The sequence below is a fragment of the Terrapene carolina genome, unplaced genomic scaffold (genome assembly GCF_002925995.2).
Source record: "Terrapene carolina triunguis isolate 2854851 unplaced genomic scaffold, T_m_triunguis-2.0 Scaffold236, whole genome shotgun sequence".
NCBI classification, from domain to species: domain Eukaryota; kingdom Metazoa; phylum Chordata; order Testudines; family Emydidae; genus Terrapene; species Terrapene triunguis.
The window spans coordinates 16,042,554-16,067,562 of record NW_020664587.1 but is presented as its reverse complement, the minus strand read 5'-3'; the positions used below and the strand labels follow the sequence as shown (position 1 = coordinate 16,067,562).

Genomic DNA, 25,009 nt, shown 5'->3' with positions numbered 1-25,009 from the left:
TTCCAGGCATTTAGTGCTCACTGATGAGCCTCTGTACTTTCCAGCTCTCTGGAAGCTTTGGGTAATACATTTTACTGGGTAGATCAAGCATTTGAAAATGAAAGATCAACGGCTTTTTGCAAAGCCCCAGTTGAAACACGGACGGCTGGTCTTGGCTGACGGTTGCAAAAGGCTTCGTTTAGGTAGAGATCGTCGGGGTAGCCATAATCCTGTATCGTTCCCTAATGGCACTCCGGATGGAAAAGGGGCTTTCTGAAATACATTTATAACTCAGTAATTTATTCCCAATTTAAAGCCAGCCAAACAGCTTGTTTTCCGGAGAGAGACATGCAGAAGCACCGCTTCCGAGTCCCGCTGCATTTTACTTGCGTCCTGCTGCCATGTCCGCATGTCATCATGAATAAATTGGAATATGACCAAGAGGCTGCTAGACAGCTCTCTAACACCACATTCTACCAGCCATTATCCTCTGATCCCACTGAGGATTACCTAAAGAAACTACACCATCTGCTAAAAAAACTCCCTGACAAAGCACAGGAACAAATCTGTACAGATACATGCCTAGAACCCCGACCAGGGACATTCTATTTGCTACCCAAGATCCATAAACCTGGGAATCCTGGACGCCCCATCATCTCAGGCATTGGCACCCTAACATCAGGCTTGTCTGGTTATGTGGACTCTCTCCTCAGACCCTACGCTACCAGCACTCCCAGCTATCTTCGAGATACTACTGACTTCCTGAGGAAACTACAATCCATCGGTGATCTTCCAGAAAACACCATCCTGGCCACTATGGACGTAGAAGCCCTCTACACCAATATTCCACACAAAGATGGACTACAAGCTATCAGGAACAGTATCCCCGATAATGTCACAGCTAACCTGGTGGCTGAACTCTGTGACTTTGTCCTCACCCACAACTATTTCACATTTGGGGACAATATATACCTTCAAGTCAGCGGCACCGCTATGGGTACCCGCATGGCCCCACAGTATGCCAACATTTTTATGGCAGACTTAGAACAACGCTTCCTTAGCTCTCGTCCCCTAACGCCCCTACTCTACTTGCGCTACATTGATGACATCTTCATCATCTGGACCCATGGAAAAGAAGCCCTTGAGGAATTCCACCATGATTTCAATAATTTCCATCCTACCATCAACCTCAGCCTAGATCAATCCACACAAGCAGTCCATTTCCTGGACACTACTGTGCTAATAAGCGATGGTCACATAAATACCACCCTGTACCGGAAACCTACTGACCGCTACACTTACCTACATGCCTCCAGCTTCCATCCAGGACACACCACACGATCCATTGTCTACAGCCAAGCTCTAAGATATAACCGCATTTGCTCCAATCCCTCAGATAGAGACAAGCACCTACAAGATCTCTATCAAGCATTCTTAAAACTACAATACCCACCTGCTGAAGTGAAAAAACAGATTGACAGAGCCAGACGAGTACCCAGAAGTCACCTCCTACAAGACAGGGCCAACAAAGAAAATAACAGAACACCACTAGCTGTCACCTTCAGCCCCCAACTAAAACCTCTCCAGCGCATCATTAGAGATCTACAACCGATCCTGAAAGATGATCCTTTACTCTCACAGATCTTGGGAGACAGACCTGTCCTTGCTTACAGACAACCCCCCAACCTAAAGCAAATACTCACCAGCAACCACACATCACTGAACAAAAACACTGACCCAGGAACCTATCCTTGTAACAAAGCCCGATGCCAACTCTGTCCACATATCTATTCAAGTGACACCATCATAGGGCCTAATCACATCAGCCATACCATCAGGGGCTCGTTCACCTGCACATCTACCAATGTGATATATGCCATCATGTGCCAGCAATGCCCCTCTGCCATGTACATTGGCCAAACCGGACAGTCTCTACGCAAAAGAATTAATGGACACAAATCTGACATCAGGAATCATAATACTCAAAAACCAGTGGGAGAACACTTTAACCTGTCTGGCCATTCTATGACAGACCTGCGGGTGGCTATCTTAAAACAGAAAAACTTCAAAAACAGACTCCAACGAGAGACTGCTGAGCTGGAATTGATATGCAAACTAGACACAATCAACTCAGGGCTAAACAGGGATTGGGAATGGCTGAGCCATTACAAACATTGAATCTATCTCCCCTTGTAAGTATTCTCACACTTGCTTCTTATCAAACTGTCTGTACTTGGTTACCTTGATTATCACTTCAAAAGTTTTTTTTCTCTTACTTAATTGGCCTCTCAGAGTTGGTAAGACAACTCCCACCTGTTCATGCTCTCTGTATGTGTGTATATATATCTCCTCGATATGTTTCACTCAATATGCATCCGAAGAAGTGGGTTGTAGCCCACGAAAGCTTATGCTCTAATAAATTTGTTAGTCTCTAAGGTGCCACAAGTACTCCTGTTCTTTTTGCGGATACAGACTAACACGGCTGCTACTCTGAAACATGTCCGCATGTTGGATTTTCTCAGCTAGGCCAGCTCAGCGCTTTAGGGGCATGGTGATGCCCAGGGAGTTGTGGGTTCTGGGTGTAGGTGCATTTCTTGGCCGTGTGGCTACGCTGCAATGGGGAGACGTGGCTGGGGCACAGGGAGATGTACCTGAGCTAGGGAGAGCCGAGCTAGCTCATATAACGATAACCGTGACGCTGTGGCCACTGGACAGGCTAACCCCACCTGCCCATGACTCTGGGTACATACTCAAGCAGCCTGGGACGTGTCCCCATTTATTCTGCTAGGAACCAGTTTCCAAATGTCTGACTTGGTGTCTAGAAGGGGGCTAATCTGAAGTCAGTGGAAGCTTCCCATTGACCGCAGGGGGCAGCTGGGACCAGGCCCTGTGAAACAAAGCTTCCAAACCTGGGGGCCTACAGCACCCTAAAGAAATGGGCTCACTCCCAGAAGTGCCCGATGTCCCACTGCTCCCACTGACTGCCCACTGGGAGCTGTCGGGTCCACAGCAGCACCCTGTGCAAACCGGCCAGTTCTTTGCATGCCTCCACAGGGCTGGGATGTGGCCAGAGGAGTGCGGATCTCACGTCGGTTCCTTGGCGCCTGGCGTGCTGAACTGTAGCGATCCCGTCTGACCGCGTTGGCCTTAGCACCCACGTGGGGAACCTCCGTGTGTATTTAGTTCTTATCCATGAGCAACTAGGGCTCCTCCCCCCCCAGCCACCATGACCCCTCCTGCCCAAACAGGCCATTGTTTGTGGGCCGGGCCTGGCTCCGAGTCTCAGCAGACAGGAAGGTGTTTCTCAACTCAGGGGTATTTAGATTTCAAAAGACAAGATTTTGTTAGAGTCCATTGTGTGCCCAGGAAACAAAGAATGAGCTTTTGTCGGCATCCCGGCCCTTCCCCTCTCCTGGTGCCTTTACTTGAGCTCGGAGGAGTTACTGATTGAGCCCAATCCCGCGCCCAGTGATCTGTGGCAGCAGGATCCGTCCCATAACAAATGTTCATGTGTGAGCACTAGCACGGGGGCTGTAGTCCCGTGTGTGCACTGGGGGGGTTCGGCTGCGTCCGTGTGAATGCCACGTCCAGACACGATTTGCACTGGTGCTTGGCCTGTGCTGTGGTAGAGCAAAGGGGTTTGCACTGGTGGTGCAATCCCAATACAGCATACAGGCTCTTCTTGCCTCTAAGGTTTCCTGGCATCCCATCGCTGGGCCCATGTTTTAAAAACGTGGTTCCTTGAGTGAGCATGGGGGGGGGGGGAGTTCTATAACCCCCTTCCTGTGTGAGCGATGGAAGATAGCTGCTGCTGGGCTGGGCACGGACCTGCTCCAAGCGGTGCCTCTGCCCTGCTGCCTAGAGGGCAGTGAGCAAATGGCCCTGGTGCTCTGCTGGGCACAGGTATGTTCTGAGCAGCTTGGGCGGGCTGCCCATTGGCTGCTCCGCACTGGCCGTATATTCAGCCAGACTGTGCCGAAACATTTAATAGGTTAAGCAGCAAGATAGTTGGCCGCCGCGCTTGTTTGGTTTGGCTGGGTAACGGTGCTCTCGGCGGGGCAGGGGCAGGGAGAACACAGGAGGCTGTCTGCACAGTGCTGACTGCTAGCCAGGTGATTGCACTGCTGTCCTATTCCCTTTGCTACTCCTCTCACTCCACCTGGGGTGCTTTCTCCAGGGCATGCTGGTTCCCTTTGCCTTTCTCAGGCTGGTCTGTGCACCAGGAAGTCAGCAGCAGCCCTGGCCGCCCTCCCAGGGAAGATAGTCACTGTCTGGACTGCAAAGAGCAGATCCTAAACCATAAGTGCCCGTGGGCCTAGCGCAATAGGGCCCCCCATTCCTAACTGGGCTCTCTAGTGGTTACCACGGTGTGAATAAATAACCAGGCAGGGACCCCGTGACTAGTGAAACAAGGGGCTTCACACGCCCCCATAAGGCCCTGAAGCAAAGCCAGCAGGGCCATGCTTTGCACTGGTGCACGGCCGTGCTCGGGAATGTGTGCAAAGGTAGCAGCATTAGCTGGCACCAGAACAGTGAGCAAGCCTGGGTCGTGAGGCCTGTTTTGCACAGCCAATGGTAAGGATGGGCAGCCTCGCTTGGCAGAGCTGGGGAGGGGGGCCTGCCCGCAGCCCCCGCCATGATCTTGGTTTGCTTTCAATTAGTGTGTGTGGGGGGGGAACAGGGATGCTGTAGCCACAGGCATGGGGGGAGAAGGGGACAGCAGCCTCTGTGTGTATCCCCACTTGCCTAACCTCATGAGGGGTTCTTGTGCTGGGGGCTGGGGAGTGTGGAAGGAGCTACTTTTCACACGCAATTGATGAAAACTGGAGGTTTGAGGTGGACAGCCTGGGGAGCAGCCTGCTTTGTCTCTCTCTGGTTTTGGTCACCATGTGTGATTGTTGTGGAGTCTAAGACTAGACGTATTGTTACGCTGCACTCTTCCAGCAAGAGTATTTGCTGGTTTTGATCTAACTTCTCTGGGTGTATGCTGTGAACATAACAAGAATCTGTAATGGCAGGTAAATCAAGGGGTCTGTCCCAGTGGGCCAGCTGGCGTAGATCAGCACAGCCCCATTGACTCCGGCCCAGTAATTTTATTTTAAACCAACAGGCTGTAAATAACTACCACATAGATCATCCTCTCCATTCAGCAATCTGCTGCTGGACAAGTACAGCCAGCTCCTGAACTTAACACCATCCTTCAGTCTGTTCCAGACACGGTGCTGACCCAGCAGCGGCGGCCCCGGCAGCTGTGTGTGCGTTGTCTAATAGGGATGCCCTGGCTCAAGACGCCGTTTCCCAGCCCAAGGGATCATGTGAAGCCCTGGCCAGTCTTCGGTCTGCGGCCGGGTGAGAGCAGGGCTGAGTGTGCTGTTTGCTTATTAAATTGAATTTACTGAGGGAGATCGGGGGGGTGCTGGGGGCCTCCAGACAAGCAGCCTTTGTGAGCAGGCAGCACACCAGTTCCCTTTTGTGGTTTTGAGGTTTTTTTGGATGATACAATTTGTTATTCCAAGAACTACCCAGCAAACGGACCTGGTTAAACGAATCCTTGAAGGTTACTGGGGCTGGAGCTCGCTGTGCCTTTGAGCTCTCATTGGAGCCAATCACCTCTGTCCCCAGACAAACATTATAATTGAGCTGGGGGGGGCAGCACTGGCCCCCCTCAACAACCCACCCACCCACTGCAGTGGCAACTGGCTGGTGTCTGCGCTGACGGGGCATCGTCTGGGTTGGGAAAGGCAGTGTAACGGGGAGAAAGTGCAGGGTTTGGTTAATTCTCAGGCACACCCCTGTTCTGGGCAAGATGCTGACAATAACCCAATGGTTGCAGCAGGAACCGGAACAAGGAGACTCCTCCCAGCGTATCCCGCCGGGAGCAGAGAGGGGGAGAGCCCTTTCCTGCGGCCGCAGGTCCGCTCTGGAGATCGGCCCAGCCCTGGAACAACCCCCGCATCCCAACGCCACCCTGAACTTTGCAGGGTGCGTCCGACTCTGAGGCTGTAGTCACCATGAGCTGGACCAAAACCCCGGTCTGAACTGCAGGGCGTTAGGAGGCCTGGGTCTAAGCCCGCTGCAGAGCTGAGCTCCAGTCGAGATGCTGAAGAAGGAAGTGGCAGATGATGCTGTCCCCTAGCTCTGCTCCCATAGTCCGAGCCCCACACTCTTCAGTGTATTTGTCCTCCCAACCCCCAGGGAAGCAGGGAAGTGTTGTTAAGAACAATACTGCGGCTGACTTCCTTTGTAAAGCGTTCTGAGATCTCCTGATGGCAGGCGCTCTAAGGCTTGCTGTCATCCCCCTTTACAGATGAGGAGGCACAGAGGCCGGGTGGCCCCAGGTAGAGAAGAACTAGGTGGAGGTATCACTCTTCATCCCTCTTTGCAAAGTAGGTCAATATCCTCATCTCTGCTTTACACCTGGGGAAACTGAGGCCTGGAGAAGGGAGATGACTTGCCCAAGGTCACCCAGCAGGTCTGTAAATAGAAACCAGGTCTCCCGAGTCCCTGTCCTGGACACTGGACCCCACTGCCTCGTTAGTGGGTGGGTGGCTACATCTACACAACGAGCTAGGGGCATGATTCCCCTGCTCCTGGACAGCTGCTCGGTCTCCTAGAGCTAGCAGGAGTATAAACTAGCCATGCAGCCTGGGTAGCGGCAGCTGAGATACAGCTGAGCCAGGCCGAGTACACACCAGCTTGGGGTGTGTGTGTGTGTGTATGGGGGGGTGTGTGTGTGTGTGTGTGTGTGTGTGTGTGAGATATACCGTAAAGCAAGTATAGCTTGTTCCGTCTGTATCGTGTTTGTAACGTCCCAGGCAGAGCGCTGCTGATATAACTTCGCTGCCTCGTGCCTGGTTGCAATATCTGAATGTATTGGCTTTGTTGCTGGAGCGCTATTGTGCTCTGGATGGGACACTGCCAGGATCACACTCCTGCCCCCAAAGAGCTTCCCATCCTAACAGAGTTCAGACAAGAAAAGCCCCCCCCCCCCCCCAATCTGCTTCAAGAGCTGCTCTGCGGCGGGCTCAGAGGCTGCGCTGCTTTACCCTGGACTGCTGAAATCAGCCAAAAGACTCCCATCAATGTCCCGTGGGCTGGGGCAGGCATCCTTGGAGCGCTGCTGCTGGTCCTGCTCTGGGTTGATGTGTTTTGGGTGCTCTGTTCCTTCCTGAGCATTATGGGATAGTGGCCCAGTTTTTCCCCACAACGCACAGGTAATACCACCACATGGGTGCACAAACAGCTGCTCTCTTTTTGTGCATGGACACAGCTTGGTTGTGTTGCTTGCAACTGGCTCGCAGAACCTGTTTGCAAACATATGGCTGTTGCATCGACAGGCCTTAGCTGGGTTTGAACCAAGGGCTCCAGGGTTTACTGGCACACCTTAGACCTGCTCTGTATTACCGCCCACCTTGCAGGGATGCTGCCTACTCTGCTTTTATTGGCTAGCTTGGGGTTTTTCCTGCCTGTCGTAGCTGGGCAAGAGCCAGTGAGTTTAAAAATAAAAGCTAGCGGCTGTGCTGGGAGGTTGAGAGACGCATCGGACATCTCTCTGGGTGGTGCTAACTGTGTTCCAGAAATAGCCTCGTCTCCCAGCCAAAGCTCATATCACCAAAATGTTCATAGAAGCAGGCTCAGTGCTGGGTGTGGAAGGAGGGGTTGCCCTACTGTTTCAAATCTCTCCCCCGCTGCTGCTACCCAGCATGTGCCTCCAATGCTGGGGAGTACGGAGCAAAGGCATTGGTGTGTGCACGTGACCAGCCATGGAGGCCTTCCCAGAAAGAGCTGTCTGCATGGTGCTGCCACCAGGGAGGTGTCGGGGTAGAGACAAGGGGGCCTTGGAACTCTTCTCCTCTTCCAAGAGCTGGAGAAGAGACTGTGAGAGTTGCTTGAGGCACTGGATGAGTTGGGGGTGTCTAAGGGCACCTGCTTCCAAGGAACAACTCAACACTAGCAGTTTGAGAGCAGTTCTACTGCAGGGGAAGCCATGGAACCAGAAGACACTCGTGCACCAGGAACCCATCCCAGGAGCTGGCCGGCCAGAAGACGGCTTATGCCAAGATCCCACCGCGTGCAGCAATAACCCATCCAGCTAGGATGATGGCTCACTCCGGGAAGCCATCCTCTGTGTGGGCTATGAAAAGGGACTAGCTACCTCGAGGACACGTTCTCTACAGACGGGAGGAAGGAACGCCATGGGGAATGATGCCTACAGGAGAAAGGGGAGGTAGACATTGGGCCCGGGGCCAAGACTTTTTCAAAGGCACTTGTCGAAGTAGCTGCCCAAGTTCCTCTGAGTTTCAGTAAGAGCTCTGTGCTCTGCCCTTTGAAATCCCCCAGGCTCCCAGAGCAGAGTATCCCACCCCAGCTGCAATGCACGTTGAGGGGCCGAAAACAAAGCCAGCTTGGGCACCTCAGGAAAAAAAAATGAACATTGGATTCCTGCCTAGAGGGGAGAGAGACCTTCTAATCTCCTGTGTGTGTGTGAATGAAACTCAGTTCAACTCCTGGCACCGCTGCAGAGGCACTATCTGCTGCAGAGAAAAGTGCAAAGCAAAGGCCCTATCCAGAGAACAGCGCGTGGAGGAAAGAATCCCATTTTATATCTTTATAAACCACCTCCCCATACTCCCAGAGCTCACTGGCAGGACATCTGATTTTCACCGCAGCTCTGGCCCAGCTCATTAAAGGGGGATGGGCTAGTACCATTGCTCAATGTTCAGCTTCTTTTCAGCCAAGCAGCTGCCAGGAAGCTACGGGTTCAATCCCCGGTGGAGCCATTAGCTTTCCTCACCGGCTCACAATCTCCAGACGGAGGCCAAGAAACAGAAGTGGGGTGGAGTCAATGATTCACCCTGGTTGCTAAAAGTAGAGTCGGTACAAAGGGGGCTTGGGGATTGGGGGCTGATAAGAAGTGAGCTCAGAGAAGAATTAGTGTGAGGATTTTAAAAATATCCCCCCCCCCCCCTTCAGAAAAAAGATGGTTCCAAACTAGTTTGTTATTGTAAGGAGCATCCAGGACGTAGGGGCTTTGCATCCAGATTGTGACGGTCCATGTTGCGCTAGGCTGACCGCACTGGAGAGCGTGTCACAAAGGTACCATTGGGCTGGGGAGCTCATTGCCACCAAGGGCAGGACTCCGAACCAAGGTTGGGACCTTTTGGTGGTGAACACGGTTCCCGTTCGTTATAGCAAAACTCTTAGTAAATAATAACTTTTAGAAGGCAGATAAATCCTCAAGTTTCAGGGCACAAGCCACTGGCTACCGAACTGGGGTCAGGAGGAAACTTCCCCGAGGGGCAGGTTTTCCCAAAACTGCAGGGTTCTTGCCCCTTGCTCTGAAGCAGCTGGCACTGGCCTCTGTTGGAGACTGGGCTAGATGGACCCTGCTCTGATCCAATCGGGAATTCCTACGTAATCCTCGTTTTACTCTGTTGGCTACAGCACAAGCAGTGGACTGAGGCCTCTGCACCCCTTGTGTGAGATGGCAGCCACTCTCCCACCAGACTTAGGTTCCTGGTTCAAATCCCACCTAGAGGTGAAGGAATCCCTAGCGAAAACCCCACAGCTCTTCAGTGTTCAATGGCTAAGCCCCTGCCTCCTTCAGCACCCTGCAACTGAGGGCTTGGAAAGAGCAAGGGGTACAGGGTTTGGAGGGGTTTGGCCTGAGCCATCTGGCCAAAGCCCAGGGATCCTGCAGTTCTGCTGCCCTGCTGGGAACAGGGTAGAGGCCTGCTTTGAGCTGCTGGCCCGGGCGCCAGCCTGTGCTTCATCCTAGCTAGCTGGCAACCAGGCAGTTGAGAATGGACTGAGCAGCTCAGGTGCAGAACCCCTCCCATTTGCCTTTGTGGGGTAGCTGGGCCCCCCTGCAGCTGGCAGCCATGGGAGCGACGGCCTGAGGACAGCCAGGAAGGGCTAGAATGCATCAGGAATTGCCTCGGCAGCGAAGCCCGCTCACTGGATGGGTGAGCATAACGATGGCTTCCTGGCGCCCTGCCCCACTCCAAACTCTTCTCCATGGAGCAGGGGAGAAATCACAACAGGGACCTGGCCCCATCTCCTATCATCATCTGCAGGGCAAAGAGCCTGGACGGTGGGTATAGATTGTCAGTGAGCAGAGCCGGACTGGGGGCATCCCCTGGGGACACGGGCCTTGAAAAACCGGCATTGGGAATGGAAAGGCTCAGACAGGGGAGGGGCCAGTTGCATGTCATGCCAACAAAAGAAGCTCGCTAATAAGAAAGACAGTGCCGGAGCCAAGAGCGGCGAGCGCAGGGGGATAATAAGTCATTCCACAATCTCCCTGTATCCAGACCCTTCAGCTTAAGAGCTTGACAAATTTGCTCTAATAACCAGGCCCATAAATTGTGGGAATGCGCGATGCTGCACTTGGTGCTAGGAAGAGCTTTGTGCTGAGAACCGGGCGCATTTCGCGTTTCCTTAGCAGGAGGGGCGGCAAAGGGCAAAGTGGGAGGAAAGAGATCGGAACGGAGCGTGCACAGAGCCCAGTGCTATGTGCTGAGAGGCCGGGGGTGGGGGGGTAGCAGCTTGGTCACGAGCTTGCAGGCCTGAGCCCCTGGTGTCACACAAACTAGGTCCCTCCTCTAACCTGACCCCATCCTCCAGTCCCACTCACACTGCAATGCTTGAACCATTCATTATGGACTTGGAAATCCCCAGAGGGCATCGTCCAAGCTGCACAGTGAATGCCAGTGGTGGTGAGTTAATGTGGCCTCGCACCTTCCAGCAGATGCCCTGGTTCTCAGGTGTTTAGACCCCACCCATGAAATTCTCCTCAGGCCTGAAATCCGACCTGCTCAGTCTCCACCTCGCGTTTTGTGTCGGTGTGGGAGAGGTTTGCAGGAGTCAGTTGTGCTCTTGTCATTCGTACCGATTCAAAACCGATCATCTAAAGAGGAAAGGGAGTGAGACCGGTCAGAAATTTTAAGCCTATTGTTGGATCTAAGGCGAGGCCTGAGACTGGTTGGGGTTGAGGGGTCTCACCAGAGCTGTGGCTGTGAGGAGCCCAGCATTGGATTAGCCGGTGGGCTGCAGGTCAGGATTGAGGGGCATTGACAGAACTGTATTCAGGGAGTTTAACGCCCGCGCTGCTTGAATGACTGTCTATGAATATTGTAGTGAACACCGAGGCCACAGGAGCAGTCGATGGGAATTCACTGTTTCAATGGAGCAGCTGTGGAGGGACACGGTTATGAGGTATTCACCCACATCTAGTAACACTCCTCTCTGCTCCGCTGTCCACGTCACTACTGGCTGATGGATATTCTTTTGCTATGGGACTGTGCGGTGCCTAGAGTGACGGAGCCCTGATCTCGGCCTCAGAGGGGCCATATTGCCACATTCGAGCCAGGCGTCCTGCGGAGGGGATGGCATGAGACGTTGCAGGTGCTTATTCCCAGGAGACTGAGGATACCACCTCTGCTGACAAACTATAAACGCGGGGGTTGGATCCTGGACCTCCCCCCCCCCCCCCCCACACACACTTTCCCCCCACCCCCAGTCTGCCAGACTTTTGTGCTGTCTCTAGCTTGCCAGCTTGGATGCCACTTGAAATATATTAATGGGACACTTTTTTTTTTGGCTCAATAACTGCATGGGCTCATCTGACTTTGTTTTTAACCAGGCCAAAACCAAACCCAGCCAAATTCCATTGAGGGTTGGCATTTTCCTGTGCCAGGCCTTCCGGATCATAGCATTTCATGCAGTTGCTGTAAAGGAGGTGGGAAAAGCTTGTGATCTGCAAAGAGATCCCTCCACAATAGGCTCTGGGGCTCAAAAGGATGATGTGGTTAATGTGCTTGCCACACAAGGGCTTTTAATGCAAAGCAATCTCCCTCCCTTGCTTTAATTGCTTATCCTTTCTGATCCACCAGAGGGGATGGGTCAATGGGTTAGTTTTCAGGTTTGGAAGGCCAAGACCTGCTGGATCTAACCTTGACATGCCCAGTCCAGCCCACTTGGTGAGTTCCCTGCACTTTGCTGACATTATCAGGCAGGACTCTATTATTCATTTGTGTTGCAATACTGGGATCAGGGCTCTGCTTTGCAAAACCTTGTGCGCACACACACGAGAGACAGTCCCTGCCCCAGAGAGCTCAGTCTAAATAGGAAGTATTGTTATCCCCATTTTACAGATGGGGAGATGAATGTTCACACAAGGAGGCTGTGCGAGAGCTGGGAATAGATCCTTGATTTTTCTCCATTCCAGTTCAGTGCCTGAAACACAAGATCACTTGCTTCAAAGCAAGGTCCTATCTGCCTTGTACAAACACTACAGGTGACTTTGAAAATCTGGCCCTTACTTTTATGCCAGTGCCTGGAATCAAGGGTGGGAACAATTGTTGGAATGTTTAGCTCTCTGATCTTCAAGCATAAGAAACCTTTGCAACTGCAAAGCAGATAGGCAGCTTATGATTTACGTGGTCAAAACAGCAAGGGAAGCAACTGCAAAGCAGATAGGCATTCAAATGTTTAATATTTGCTGGCACAGAATTGAACATGGACAATAAAAGAGCATTACGGAAAGTTTGCCTAAAGAGAACCCATGGGGGGGGGGGGGGAGATTTTCCCCACTATCATTGGTCACAGTTTTCCTTTTCCTCTGATGTCATGTGTACAAGTTGTCTGCTGTGTTCTACCTCAGAGGTGGCTGCATTTCAGTGATACCATATATATATTAGTTAGTTTATTGAGGATTAAAAGCAGTATATTAATAAAACATCCTTCCTTGTCGCATTAATTACTAAAACTGCACTCGACAATACTTTTTTGGTAGTATCTTTTTAATGTATAGTCCTCTAGAAAAATAGGATGAATTGATTGAATTTTTTTCCCTCGTCCCTCACTGCCACATGTTAAGCCTCATAAATTTCAGTCAGCGACAACAATGCAGCATCTGCTGCCATAGCAATGTGGTTTCAACCAAGTGAGGCAAGAGCCAGTGGCTCCAAATATTTGCTGTTTCCTAGAACACAGAAGAGTGAGAGTGTCTGTCTCCCTGGCTGATTCTGCTTTCAATTACACTGGTGTAAATCAGGAGTAACAGTGGGGTCCCCCTGGTGAAAAAATAGCACGAGTAGGATCCGGATACTTGTGTGTCTCTGCTGCTCCTTACGTAAGTCCTGAAATGCCTGTGGAGCAGCTTTCCCAATAACAAATAAATCATTTTCATACTTCCCAGGGAATTATTGCTTCCTCCCACCTGCGTGATTTTTCTCAAATTTTAAAGATATTTTGGTTTTGCAACTTTGCCAGTTCCCATCAGCTCTTGAAATATATTTGTTTGTTGAGTTTTCTGGGCTGCTCACAAGCAGTTATATCATTCTGCCATTCTGCTCCCTGGCCAGCATTCCAGTAGGTTGCATAATTCTATACTGAGTGATAGATGCACAAGCCCTTTGCTCCCTGGGCAGAGAGTCCAAACCGCTCTGAGCCTGTCGTAAGTCAATGCAGGCGCCTTGTGCCTGACAACTTCTGAGCCCTGAGAAGAGACTGCTTTACAGCCAGCAGTGGAGGAAAGCGCTGAACCCACTCTGGTCCTGGTCCTGGTCCTGGGTCAGGATCTGAGCCGGATGGGCGCTGAATGCCTCCACCAAGGCAATCCCTCTGAAGTCAGTGGGGACTGAGAGAGCAGAGCACCTGGCCACATCAGGCCCGGCAGCCCCATGCAGTCAATGGAAAGGCTCCTCTTGCCTGGATTTTGGCTCAGGCCGGCAGGGCGTTGAGCGCTGGCTGATGCCGCAAAGGCCAGTGCAGAGGTTTGGTTCCAAGTTTGCAGTAAATTGCAGGCTCTGCCGATGTGGGGCAAGGTGCAGTGTGGTTCATCTGCCCTCCGGTCCTGACCTAGCAGCCTCTTACCCTGTTTATCCAGCCCTGTGTCCTTTCCCCCTGAGCATTTGTTTCAGACAATCCTGTTTTAGAAATGATCTTGGCCTTTTGTTTCATTAACCCTGACCCCAAGGGCTTAAGCAATGGGCTTCGTTGTTTACAAATTGAATAAATGAAATAACTGACTGCTCTTCTCTGGCTGAAGTGGGGGATCCCACCCATACACCCTTCAAACTGAGGAAGCTATTTCCCCTTCACACGCCCCACCCCTGGTCTATGACTGAGGACAAGGCTTTCTATAGCATCGGGCTGGGAGTCAGGAGATCTCCTCCATTCAAATTTCAGCTCTGCCACCGACTCCCTGTGTGACCTTGGACAACTCACCTCCCCTTGCTGTGCCTCCACTCCACAGCTGCAATGCAAAGAGGGATTTGTGAGGGTGTGAGAGTGCCTGCGTACACAGGATTGTGAACCCTGCAGTGCTGAGCTTTGTATTACAGTCACGGGAGCCCCCTAGCTGAGATCAGGGCCTCTCTGCTCCAAGGAGCTTACCAGCATAACTAAACACAAGGAGATGAAATGACTTAGCCGGGTCATGCAGCCTTCTGGGGCAGAGTGAAGGGATAGAACCTGGGTCTCCTGGGTCCTAGCCACCAGCCCGCCTGGCCAGAGAGGGGAAGCATGATTGATTTCTGGACTCTTTGTGAGTTCTCACAGAAGGGAGCGCTTCTCCATTCTTTCACCGAAGAACGCTGTCTATATGGAAAACTGAGGCGGAATAGTTTTCCAGCTTGAAGCCAAAACCAAAAGGGTTTGTAATAAATGCATCTATTTGTCTTCAGCTCGGTAGTTCCCAGACAACAGCAGCTCAGACAGTCAAGGTGGCAGAAACTTCTGGGCCTTGCTAACAGGAAATGCTTGAAGACTTCCTAGTCCCTCTGGGCATATTAACCCTATGGCCTCCCCATCTGAACGCTTCAAGTTTCAGACAGCAGGTGGGTTGTCATCACTGCAAATGGTTCCGGCTTCACTGCCCTAAGGACAGCTCACCTCTCCCCCACCCCCGTACTGGGGAACCACTCCATGTTCTTCATGCTAATTTCATTTGGAGAAATCAATTTTTTTGGTGTAAATGTCTGTTTTTGTTTAAAAAAAAAAATTCTGGGTCGTGAGGTGGGTGGGTGTAGGTTTGCATCTGTGTTCTTTAAACTGCACCAGGAAAAAGCGGAGTGGGGGAAAGAACCAAAGGGAAAACAAAAAGGGTCAACAGTGAAAATTTGGTAAAAGTGGTTTTTAAAATTACAAATAAACCAAAAAAAGTTGCTTTTTGGAATGTGCAGGAAAAAATGAAACATTTGTGTTTTGACCAGCTCCGCGGGCTTAGCAGCGGGGGCTCAGCTCACTGCCACGGAGAGCAGTAGATTTCCCCACGACCAGTGTGGTGTCCAAGCAGCCTTTTGTGTCCTAGATTAGCTTCCCTATTACCTTATCATCAAAGAATGAATAGTGGAGATGTCCAGCTGGCCCTACCAGCCAATGCCAGATTGTTCCCTATAGCAGATTGTTCAGCATCTTGGTCTGTCTCATTTTTAAGATTCCACTTTTGAAATGATCGAAGCCTCTGCCATTTGTCCGATGTTCCTTCGTCCCGGTAGGATATCGGGTGGGGGCGCCACTCGGAGAAGTGAGGAAAGAGCCCCCAGTTCCGCACTGGTAGATAATGTTGCAAGCTGCAATGATGGCTACGTTGTAACAAGCCATGGCGACATGCTGGCCTGACATCCCACGGACCAGTTAACTTCCCATGTGGACCCGTCCCTAGAGGGAGACAAACTCCACAGTCTCTCCTAGGGGGCACAGCCTGTGATGATGTTGACCTACTTGTAACGCGCTCACCAGTGTGTGCTCCCCTTCCCTTGTCTGGATGCAGCCTATCTTATAATAAATACACCCATCTGTACGCGTGTCCGTCTGTCCTCCCCCAAAAGGTGCCTGGCACTGTGGCCGTGTCCTGCACAAAATGGCAGAGCTCGAAATCCACTCCCTTGGGTGCGATTATTGCACTCTAGTGGCTGCAGCCTAAAGAGGCCGTCGGATGCATCATACGCCTTGTGGGCCAACTTGTAATCTGATGGCATCAAATAAAGCTCAGAGCAGTCCCGGAATTTCAGCCCCTTCTTTCAGGGCTTGCTCGAACCGAGAGTCCAACGTGAGTTAACCAGAGAAGCTAGGTCCTGCTCCCTGGCCCCTTCTCCCTGACCCACCTGCTCCCTGCATGATTCTATGATTCTCCCAAGTGAGCTGCTTTGGGCCTATAAGGACCAGATGACCTGCAGGCTCTCGCTTGAGCCCTGGCCTCAAACCCAGCACCAGGCAGCAGCTAATTAGTCACAGGTGGGACTCAGTCCAGCTCCCTTAAAGGGCCCTCCCACCCTGACATAAACTCTTTTAAGTTAAGCAGTAGGGCCTGTGGGTGTGGGTCAGAGAACACTGGGCTGTATTCCCGCTTCCTCCCGTGCTCTCCATATGGCCGCAGCATGTGACACGCAGAGGAGCGGGGAACCCTATGCAGCCGCTGTACTGTAACCTTTGGCAATGACTGTGGTGTTGCCAGCAGATGGATGATCCTGGCTAGGGGATGAGCAGTGGGAGGCGGGAGCCGACTGCAAATATCAGAGAGACTTTGCAAACCTTTCCCAAGGCCATCAGTGTCCCTGCAATGTCTCCCCTCCCCACCTTAGATGTTTGTTCCTCTTTGCAGATTCATGTACTACCACTAAGGCCTGCTGGGTGTCTCCACCCCCCCAGTCCCCCGCCTCTCTGCAATGGCTGCCCCACCAGCTCGCAACGGCAGGGTCAGCGAGGGGTGAATGAGGAGTGCCGGGCTGGTGCCAAACCAGGCGGCTTTTCAGCTCTGCCTTTAAAGCGCAGAAGCAAGTTTTGAGTTAAAGTTCATCCCCATAAAACTATCCCCAAATGGGACCTCTGAAAACCTTTAATTCCTCTGGATTGTTACTAATTGTTGAGGGTGGGAGCAGAGAATGCAGTTGGCAAGGGAGCCAAGTGAGACTTTAATTGCCTCTCTCGTGCCTTGCCAGAGACTTCATAGGAAAGAATGAGATTGGGGGCTGAGTGAAACGTAGGCTCCCTGTGTTGGGGATAGCATGCAAAGATTGCCTCTTGTGGCACGTGCTGAGTACAAAAGAGAACTCTCTTATTTGGTGGCTGAAATGGGGCAGGCGAGGCAGATACCTAGCTCAGACCATCTGGCTTTGAACAGGGCCCCTAGCAGTCGGTCCTTGCTGGGATTTGGAAGGAGATTCTTCAGGCTTTGTCATTCCAGCAGATGCAGCGGTGAGGATATTAGAAAAGACTAGAGTGACCAGATGTCCTGATTTTATAGGGATAGTCCTGATTTTTGGGTCTTTTTCTCATATAGGCTCCTATTACCCCCCACCCCCGTCCCGATTTTTCACACTTGCTGTCTGGTCACCCTAGAAAAGACAGCGCATGGGTATCGTGTCAAGAAATCCTCACAGGTAGATGCCTGGCTCTGTTGCTAGCTTTGGTGCAACTGCACTTTCAGGTGTAACTCCCCCTGCTTCTCTGGAGTTCCACTGGGGTGAATTTGACCTGAAGAATGCAAACAGGAAGGTGGCGTTAACAGCCGATGGAAAGAGCTGCAGAGGAAGCCATTTGTAGTGCACACGAGGTTGCATTGCTCCTATAAACTTTCAGGAACTCTGCAATGTATCTACCTCTAGCTTACACTCAAGCTGTCACTCTTCACCTAGAGTCGGAGAGAGCGAGAGAGCACCCCTGTAATCGGCAGCGAGAGAATGGATCAAGGGACAAAGCACCGTGTCCACCGCTGGCATTAGCAAGTGCAGGGAAGACTGAGCCCTGGCTGGAGGCATCCCTGTGAATTTGGCAAGTGGATCAGATGGGCCAGGCTTTGACTTCCAGCTGATGGAGTGGAGCCATGCCTGAGCAGTGCATGGTAGTTACCTCCCTTTTCTTTCTCTCTCCTTAGTCTGAAGGCAAAACGGCTGCATAAAACCAGATGCTCCCAAATCTATTCCCATTCCAGCCATTGCCGTCACTGGAGGAATATCCCAGCTCTCCGTTTCTCCATGCATGTGCAAGACACGGTTTCTAGTCTTTCATAAGAACTACAGGGGTACGTGTACACTGCATAAAAACCCTGTGGCACGCAAGACTCAGAGCCTGGGTCAATTGACTGGGGATTCTGGGGCTCGGGCTGCGGGGCTAAAACTAGCAGTGTAGATGCTTGGGCGGGAGCCCGGGTTTGGAGACCACCCCCTTTGTGAGGTCTGAGTCCAGGTTCCAACCGGAGCCCGAATGTCTACACTAGAATTGTATAGTCCCGCCACATGTTTTAGTGCAGTGTAGACGTACAACTCCAGTTTGGGGACAAAGCTGGTTTTTAGTCTGGTTCTTTGAAATGGTGAATCGAGTCGCAGAAAGAAATCCATGCCTGGGCCAGTGGCGGGGATGATGTTGTGCTGCTTCCAAGCTTTACTGCTGCCGGGTTATTTAGATTTCTGGGCTTGGAGCAGCAGGCAAGGAGCTGGGAGCCTTTGGGATCTGCTATTTGTTTGAACTGAAGTCCAGTGCGTTGGAAACTCTGATCTGCCGTCGGTTCCTGGGAAAAGCCTGGTTTGAGCCAGGCCTTATTTTCCCCCAGTGAGGCAGGCTGCTTCTGCCTGTGGCATCATTCCCCGCAAAATCATCTGTCTCCGGCTAACTCAGTGAGATGGCTGGGAGCAGAGGCTGCACGCAGACGCTCTGAGCAGGAAGGGCCGGCTTCAGAGATGACCGAACTGCTGGCCTTGGCATAAAGACCCCGTTTCCATTTACCAAAAAACAATGTGTATCTATCCCTGGCAGGTGTCTCTTGCCATGTAGGTGGCTACTCCCAAAGTTTGTGTTCACTTCTACGCTGCTTGTGTTAGGCTTAGCCCCAGCAGGGAGACGATGTAATTTCAGACCCAAATAGGACAGACTTTAAAGGGTCCATGTGCCTTATACCGAAGTCAAATGAGGGTGACATAGCAAGTGTGTGCCGAGGCATCTTGCTAGCCGAAGGCACCCCAGGCTGGACTCCTCTCTGGAGTAAATGGTGACAGCAGTGGAGTTACACCAGGGGTGAACTTGGCCTACTCTGCTTGCTTTGAGCCAGGGCAGTGTCGATCCTGTACCAAAGTGCTACTGTACTGTAGAGACTTATGGTGGGAGTCACCAAATGGGGCTGTTAGTCTCTTACAGATCTTTCTCTTCGCGTTCGGGGGGTGGGGGGGGCGTTGAAGAAATGCCGGGGTGCTGTTAGGTGGGTGATGCACGTTCTGTTGGGGCGGAGCCGCGGCGAGCGCCAGCTGGAGAGCTTCTCTTTGCCGTGTCTCGCTAACTAGCCAAGCTGGGGAGCAGAGTTGCTTGCTGGGAGCCCAGCACAGGTTTGAGGCCGGGATTGTCTGAGCGCCGGTCGTGACCACGTCCGTCCCAAGGCTGGTGTATGTGGCACAAACAGGCTCCGCTAAGACAATACCCTGGCTCCGCATCACTGATTCCTCCTCCGGGGGGAAGCCAGCGTGCGGGGCCGCAAATGCTGCTTGGCAGAGGGGAGCAACAATCCAACAAAACGAGAAGAAACCGGTCTCAGCCTTGTCAATGAAGAGCTGGCCCTGGGCTCTGACATCCTCAGAAAACCATGCAGCTCCTGAAGATTTCTGGGCCTCTAAGGATCCAGCGCACATCAAAAGCCACATTCCTTTCATCCCCGCAAGCTACACAAGTTCCAGGTTTGTTTTTCCCCCTGGCATGGTTGGAGGCATATGAAACCATTTCTATTTTGCTGCTGTGCAGACTTCTCTGGCAGAAGCCCCATCAGGCAGCACATGAGCAGCCATGTAATGTGGTCTCTCGGGGCACAGAGCGCTGATCCTCAGGAAGGAATTCTTACTGGGCCTGTCGAGGAGGCTAGGTTTCCGTGCGATAGGATCTTGACGGGGGGAAGAAAAGCAACCAAGAGATGTTATGGTTTTAGTTCAACTCTTGCATTTCAGTGCTGTGATCCAGCTAGTCATGGGAAAAGCGAGGGCTTTGGGAATCTGGAACCCTTTAAGAAAGATTAAACTAGATATTTGATTGCAGGGGAAAATAGGAGCATGATAATAAGATTGTGGCTTTGAATAGCTAGAGATTAGCATTACTGGGAGGGGGGTTAAGCTGTTTGCTTATGACAAATGCCCAAGATACATGTGTTGGGGGGGTTGAGGGAGAGTGTTTGCGCTGTACGTGACATCAGCCACGCACAGAGCAACTCGTGTGATGGCAGAGCTGGGAACCACAGCTCACTGGGCAGACCAAGAGCCCAGGTCTGCAGCCCTTAACCACACCCAGAAGTACTTAACTTGCACAAGTTCCGTGCAGAATCAGTCTCTAAACTAGAGCATTGGACATGAGGAGGAGGAGGAGGAGGAGGAAAAGCCTAGGGCTAAAGAGGAAGAGGGACCGTGTGCTTAAGACACTTGACTGGGACTTTGGAGATTGGCAGAGCCAGGAGCTGGGTACAGAGACTCCTTGTGTGACCGTGAGCAACTCATGTAATCTCCTTCTGCCTCACTTCCCCACCTGTAAGGGCTCTTGTCCTGTGTGTAACGCGTCCATTTGTCCCCAGGGACTCCGCGCAGCCTGCAGGTCCCCACATTGACCCAAGCGGCCTGGCTGTGCTGGCTGCCCGTTGTCAGGCTGAGGCCAGCCTCCGGCCACGTTGTGTAGCTCCACGTGCTGCTCTTTTGGCCGGCTCCGCTGCTGCTGTTTCTTCCACCTTTCATTGGGCCCGATTCTGCTCTGTCGCCATATCCCGTTGAGCTTGATGGCATGATACCTACAGCTACCACTTGAGCTCTTGATTCCCCCACCACCGGACCGCTCTTGTGGGCGCCGATGCTGGGCAGGCTCCTCGCTGGAGCCTAGGAAATGAGCAGGATGCATCGGGGTGAGTCACCAGCACAGGAAATGAATGCAGATGACATCCTGGCAGAAACAAATGTGCCTCCTTTGGGTTTAGATAGAACGTTTTGTTTTATCTGGGACGGTGACGGCTTATAACTGAGGGTTTTTCTGTGAGCAGATTTATTAGCAGCTTTACTCCTACCAAGTGGCATTGGGCAGGGCTCGGGCGTGATGTTAACCTGCCTTCCCAGCTTTCGTTGCTTGGCAAGGCTTTCTTTTCCTCTAGAAACAGAGAGGATGAACCTGATTCTCCACTCACTCACCCCAGCACAAATCAGGAGTCACTCCACTGAGGTCCATGGAGCTATGCTGGTGGGAATAGGAGATTCAGGTCCAGATACTTGGAAATGTCGTAACTAATTTTATACACTGTGCTGACCTGAGCCTGCTGTCTGACGGCAAAGCCTTGGCTGTACTTTGGCTAGCATTGCAGGGCAACCATGATCTGCAGCATTAGGGGAATTTACTCTGCAACGGGTCAGTTGGTGCCCTACTGGCTCCCAATGGGTTATTGCAAGCAAAATATACGACCTCCCTTTGCCTGTCCATCAAACAGGGCAACGACCACCATTGTAAATGGCTTTGAGCTCTAGGGATGGAAATTAGAGCTAGGTGGTATTAATTACTATCCTATAAAGAATAATTGAGATTTCATTCATTGTATCTTGGTAGATCTTCCTGCTCAGCTGGTCTTAACGTGGTAATTTCAATCACACTTTGAATTCAGTGTTTCGTGGGGGTTAAGCATGTTTCCCCACTGCTCCTACCTTTATTGTTGGGAAATCTGCCAGACATCAACCCAAATTCCTGCTCCCTGCATCCTGGCTTGGGGACAAAGGTCTCCTGCATGAAGCTAACAGATCAAAAACTGGTAACGGGAGGGGAACATTTTTATGGAACCCGGTTGTTCCGCTTTCTATTGAAAGTTTTCTTTGCTGCTGGTACCACTGTGCTCTTGTCCTGGGCACTAGGACAGCAGCAAGCCAAGGAGCTTTGATAGGGAATGCTATTTTTATTAATGGTTTAGTTTTATGGGCTCCTCTGAGCTTAAACTCAGAAATCCCATGGAGGATCCTGTGGGAAATTGGCTGGGAGGCTGGAAATCTCTTGGAATTTAGGATCGCTGCTCTTTTAATAACTCACCTGTGACTGGGAATGCCCCAGTGTTCTCTCCTGTCTAAATAGTTCAAAGTCTCTCCACGTCTCTATGCAAATAATACCAAGGCAGCAAACAGGCTTGGCCGCTTTCTCTTGGTTAGCTCTCGGTCTTAACGTGCTAAAAGAGTTCTGTTACTACCAAAGGACAGTGTCCCCCAAGGGAGTGGAAATGAATGAACAATGGCAGTGGGACCTGACCTGGTCTACCAGCTCTTGCTGATACATAAATGCATTGGCTTGGCATGGTATTTGTCTTCCAAGCTGCAACGTTGATCCTTGTTCTCTTGCCATGACCGTAGGTCTGGTAGGCTGAGAAGCAGATCTAGAGTGAATCCTATCGTTTGGCATGTCCCTGCAATGGCCTCGCCATTGTTCACCTTACCATTATGGACTGCTGCAGCTTGATTGGTTTGTCCACCTTTCGGCCTGCAGAGGCCCAAATATGGGGGGCACAGGGAGAGAGAGACCCTAGAAAAGGGGGGACACTTAAAATGCTGCGGGATTCCTTCCTTGAATGTAAATAACTCTCTAACCTCAGCATTGTGATTCTTTATTACTGATCTAAATAGCTTTCAGCAGTGACACGTGAAAGGACACCAGATTTGCATGGACCATAGCTAACCTTGAGCCTAAAATGGATAATGTCGCTTGAAATGAGGGACGTTGGAGCGATGGGGCAGTTCGGATGCTGGTGCTATAGGGCCTGGTGGTCCAGTGGCGAGGGCTGCAAACTGGGAAGAAGGAGCGGTGGGTTATAGTACCAGCTCTGGCACTGATTCTCTGGGCAAATCACCCCGCCCCTTGTTCCAGTTCGGTGGGACATTGGGGCCCGGTTTGCTGAAAAGGCTAATGAACCTTCATTTACGCCCCACTGCAAATAATGTCTGATCTGGATGACCCACAGTCTGTGCTGAAATGCCCATTACTCAGCGCTGAGAGAGAGGTGACAACTTTGTTAAAGGGCTTTTGGACTCTGTAATGGAACCAAGGAAAGAATTACACAACTGTTTGCTTTATCACAGCTAAAGGTCCGTCAGAGGTTCCATTGCAAACCCTGTGTTTTCAGGGGTCTAAACTTCTCTGTAAAATAAATAAACGTATGTTTGGAACTTGGCTAAATAGGTGTCCCCTCTGCCTTGCTAGGGAATGCAGATGCTTAATTAAAATCTGCACAAATTCTTCTGAGCTGCCATAAAGCTGAGAGTGAAGGAGGAGGGGGGAAGCTTAAAAGTTTTTCATGTCAAGAAATACCCTTTTTCTGGCCATCTTTAAAATTCAAAGCCAACATCACTGTTGCTCCTTTGTAAGGTTGTTGTGTAACAGCAGGAGTTTTCCAAGCTGTGTAGCCCATCCAACTGGTGGGTTATAATGGTTTCCAATGAGTCACGCTAACCTGGCCAAGTTCCTACGTACTGCACTGTGTGACATGCCTAGCACGCCCACTGTAAAACTGACACCAAGCTGCTGGGGTAAATCTGACTGGGGCTGAGCCAAGCTATAGATGCAATACGCAGATTCTTTCTGTGCGCCTCTCGTCGGTGGCTAAGATGCATCTGTGTCTAAGGTGTGCATGCGAAACTGTGTGCAATGTAAGCACTTTGAATTGGAGAGAAGTAAGAAAAAACATAATTAAAAAAACATAACCTGAAAGCAGGCATGGGCCCAGCTTTCTAGTGGTAGCCACTACACCGAATACACTGGATCTAGCCCCTTCCTCCTAGAGACACGGGTCTGTGCAGAAGTGCCATACTGAAACAGGAAGATCAAGAGGTGACCCCGACAGGCTGTGATGTTCTAGGTAATCAATAAGGTATCTTGGTACTGGGCCTTTAAGAACTGACAACCAACTGTTGATCAAAACTTGGTGTTGGCTAGACCCAGTTCTAGAGGCTCTCTAGCGGCTCAGCGCAGAGCAGATCAGTGACCTGTGCTGTGAAAGCAATAGCTGAATGAGTGACGTGGCGCAGCAAGCAGAGGCTGCGGCAAACCGGCAAAGGGAAGCCAGCCTGCCTGGCAGGTGGAGGGTGAATGAAGTTTGGAGGCCTGAGGTGGGGCTGGGGATGGGATGCGGAAAATCAGCTGGGATCCCGGCCCCCACTGGAAGGGAAAATTCATCAAGAAAAGTGCAATATAGAGACCTTGCGATGCATTTTTTTTTAAGGGTTAATTGACAAAACCCACAAAAGTCACATGCTTTAAATCCCTAAGGAAAGGCTGGGCTGTCAGTCAGTCTTACAGGACAAAGGGAGGGCAGGAGAAGGCGAGAGGCTCAGCTACATGAAGGGGCCAAGTGCCCGTTTCTTCTCTCTGTTTGGAGCATGTCGGGCAGGTTCCACTGCTGTCACTGACTGCTTGCACTTTCTTCCCCCAGTGCCATCTTGTTGCCTGGAGGACAGACTGCCGTCAGCCCTTGCACCAGTATCTGGGTATGTTTCCCTTTGTCACCTCACCTTCCGTCTCTCTTGAACTTTCCTTCTGATTAGTGGTGTTTAAATTGAGCTGTGCTTTTTCTGGGGGTTCTCTGGTGCAGCCCTTGATCTCTGTACCACACGGTCTCTGTACTGAAAACTGTGGCTCCAAGTTACACTGGTTAGGTGGGCTCTGAGAAAACTGCTGGCACTAGCTCCTTGGCTGGGCAAAGTTCTGGGAGCCTTGACCCTGTCTGAAATGGCTGGAAGCAGCTAAGATTGCAGGGTGGAAAAAGAGATTGGGGGGGAGTGGGTTCTGGGCACATCCACTGGAAGCAACAGAGCGTTTGGGTTTGAGAAACAGGCTGTCTGGGTTTGTCCTGGATCCTTACTTGGGCGAGACACCCGGTCCGGCCAATGAGAGTTGGACTGAGTAAAGGCTTCACAATCGTGGCCCAGTTGCCACCCAATCATGGCCCTTCCTTATAGAATCATAGAACTGGAAGGGACCTCGAGAGGTCTTATAATCCCATTCCCTGCACTCAAGGCAGGACTAAGTATTATCTAGACCATCCCTGACA

At 51.4% G+C, this 25,009-nt stretch overlaps 1 protein-coding gene across 2 annotated transcripts in view; it reads left to right on the top strand.

Annotated features, from left to right (window-relative positions):
- Positions 1–25,009, top strand: part of COL8A2 (collagen type VIII alpha 2 chain) — a 143,683-nt gene that overhangs the window by 24,756 nt on the left and 93,918 nt on the right. The window contains exon 2 of one of the 2 annotated variants that reach the window (XM_024202911.2): positions 24,392–24,446. The exons of the other annotated variant lie outside the window; for it this stretch is intronic. The gene's annotated coding sequence lies outside the window, so the exon portion shown is untranslated. The remainder of the gene's footprint in view (positions 1–24,391; positions 24,447–25,009) is intronic. 2 annotated transcript variants of the gene reach the window in all.